Source organism: Pelecanus crispus, chromosome 2 (assembly GCF_030463565.1).
Source record: "Pelecanus crispus isolate bPelCri1 chromosome 2, bPelCri1.pri, whole genome shotgun sequence".
In the NCBI taxonomy this organism is placed as follows: Eukaryota; Metazoa; Chordata; class Aves; order Pelecaniformes; family Pelecanidae; genus Pelecanus; species Pelecanus crispus.
In genome coordinates this window covers 64204696-64207593 of record NC_134644.1, presented here as the reverse complement: position 1 = coordinate 64207593, position 2898 = coordinate 64204696, and the positions used below count along the sequence as shown (strand labels likewise).

The 2898-nt window shown below is 39.7% G+C and overlaps 1 non-coding gene across 1 annotated transcript; it reads right to left on the bottom strand.

Annotated features, from left to right (window-relative positions):
• Nucleotides 1–284: 284 nt before the first annotated feature.
• TRNAV-AAC (transfer RNA valine (anticodon AAC)) lies at nt 285–358 on the bottom strand. The gene has a single exon. It is a non-coding gene; the product is annotated as a tRNA-Val (tRNA).
• Between the last annotated feature and the right edge of the window lie 2540 nt (nt 359–2898).

Genomic DNA, 2898 nt, shown 5'->3' with positions numbered 1-2898 from the left:
TTCAGATGAACAATCTAGTCAGTTTTTCACCTGTCTTACAGTCCACCAGCCTAGTCTGTATCTCAGTTTGAGTAGAAGGATACTTGTAGGGAGACTGTGTTAAAATCCAAGGCTGAGTTCCCAGTGAATGACATTTTCTGCTCTCTCCTCATCCATGGACCATGGACCAAATAATTTCATTACAGGAAGTAATTAGCTTTGACAGGAGCAATGTAGAATCATAGAATCATAGAATGCTTTGGGTTGGAAGGGACCTTGAGAGATCATCGAGCCCAACCCCCCCCTGCAGTGAGCAGGGATTGAACCTGTGACCTTGGCATTGTTAGCACCACGCTCTAACCAACTGAGCTAACCCTGCTGGTCAATGTGTCCTAGGTAAATCCTCAATATTGTTTTCCTCCATTTATTACCTGTGGGTCCATAAGAAACTACATGGCTGATGAGATAACTTCTAATTAAAATGCTTTATAAACAGGACATCAGAGCAGATCATCATAACTGTGCTGCTTCTTGGTCTTAAATTCCATCAGCCTGGGAGAAATTTACTGCAGATATTCTTGTTGATTTCAGTCAGTTTTGAATTAACCCTAATGTGCAGGGGGTCTTGAATGTTCTTTAGAAGATATAGTAGTTAGTATAGAAGATGTAGTAGTCCATATTTATGGATAAAGTGTAACTCCAGGAGAGGTTCTCAGTTCATCAGCACCAATAGTTTTTAATGAAGTACTTTGCAGTACTTTCAGTGCCATGAATAATATCAAAAACTCAAACAAAGGCATCTTTCCCCAAGATGAGTGAAGACTGATCAAATAATGGCGGGAGCAGAAGTAAAAATGGTTGTCTTATAGATCATAGAATCATAGAATGCTTTGGGCGGGAAAGGACCTTTAGAAATCATCTAGCCCAACCCTGCAGTGAGCAGGGACATCTTCAACTAGATCAGGTTGCTCAGAGCACCATCCAACCTGACCTTGAATGTTGCCAGGGATGGGGCCTCCACTACCTCTCTGGGCAACCTGTTCCAGTGCTTGACCACCCTCACTGTAAAAAATTTCTTCCTTATATCCAGTCTAAATCGATTCTTCTTTAGTTTAAATCCATTACTCCTTGTCCTGTCACAACAGGCCTTGCTGAAAAAGATTGTCCCCATCCTTCCTCTAGACCCCCTTTAAGTACTGAAAGGCCGCAATAAGGTGTCCCCACAGCCTTTTCTCCAGGCTGAAGAACCCCAACTCTCTCAGCCTGTCCTCGTAAGAGAGGTGCTCCAGCCCTCGGATCATTTTTGTGGCCCTCTTCTGGACCCGCTCCAACAGGTCCATGTCCTTCTTATGCTGAGGGCTTCAGAGCTGGATGCAGTACTCCAGGTGAGGTCTCACTAGAGCAGAGCAGAGGGGCAGAATCACCTCCCTCAACCTGCTGGCCACGCTTCTTTTGATGCAGCCCAGGATTCAGTTGGCTTTCTCTTGGTATCCCTGAACAAAGCTTTTTCAAAAATTAAATTCAGATAAACTCTCATTAATATTTTTCTCAGACGTGGAAACTTTAGTTAATAAAATTGCACACATCTCTCAGACATTGCTTTTCTGATAGAAAACCAAAGTGAAATTGTTGATAGGATTGTGTTTGAGATTTGTTTGCAATTTCCCACCTTTCCTGCAATAGTTTGCAAAGCTGCATGAAGTGGGGAAGAAAATGGATCTAGGTTTCCTGCAGAAAGTGTTAATGCTTTAAGCTAAATATTTTGGCTAAAACCAAAACATTTTATTTCAGAATCATGAGTAAAGTCTATAGTGCCTTATAGACTTTACACTGCAAGTTTTATTGTAAGGCTTAGTTCTTTGGTCACACCGCATCTTCTATACAGTGCCACACAGTCAGAGACTCCATTGGTGGTTCCTCCCACACAAGAAACCATAAAGTCATGTCTCTATATCATCGTAGAAATGCTAGTAAGAAAACAGTAAAACTTTATTGCTTAAAAAAATAGTATCATCCTTGCAACAATGCATGACAGGTGACATGTGAAACAGCTCAAAGTATTAGTTAAACCTGTAAGACATGTAAGCTGCCTCTGCGCAGAGATAAAGAAAGATATCATACAGTAGTTACTGCATCAGGGATGTAAGTAAGAAATAAAAAGGAAACATGCCAAGAATCTGTGGGTAGGAAAATATTCACTCTTCCACCAATTCGTAAGTTCCTTCATAGAAAAATATTCAATATGTAAAGTTTACTATTTTGTCATTTACACCTCTGTATTTCTTTAATAATTGGTGAAATACTTGGCCTTATGGATTTCACTTTTTAAAAATTATTATTTAGTAGTGCTAGCAATTTTGCGACATAATGCTCCGAGTCCACAAAATAGACTGATCTGTGGTTGAAAAACTTACAAGCTGAATGATGTGCACATACCGTTGGGAGACAAAAGCATGAGTTGCACAAACAAGTTTATATAGTTACTTCTTAGAAGTGCAAATACATGTTAGCCATTGGAAATATTTCTAAAGTCCTCCTGTTACTTAGGAGTCAAAGTCTTATTTTCAGAAGTGACCACAATACTTAAAAGTCTCTCTGAATTATGAGATTTGGACTCCTGCAGGCAAAATCTTCAAACATACTTTACACTTGCAATGCATAAATTTATGGTGACTGCTTCCTGAAACACAAGACTAGTTTCTCTGGAAAGCGAGGATCTCTTTTCACTGTTTTCTTACTTCAGAATGCAAAGGGGTATTTTTTAAATCTCAAAACTTTGTGGGTCAGGAAAGATGTTCCTAGATCTTCTACAGACAGCTATGAATTTCACTAACCTGCTACCCAACGTTGATGTGTGCATACTCTGGCAATTACTTTTGAAACCTTTTTCTTTGGACTAGCTCCATTTAAACTTCATTA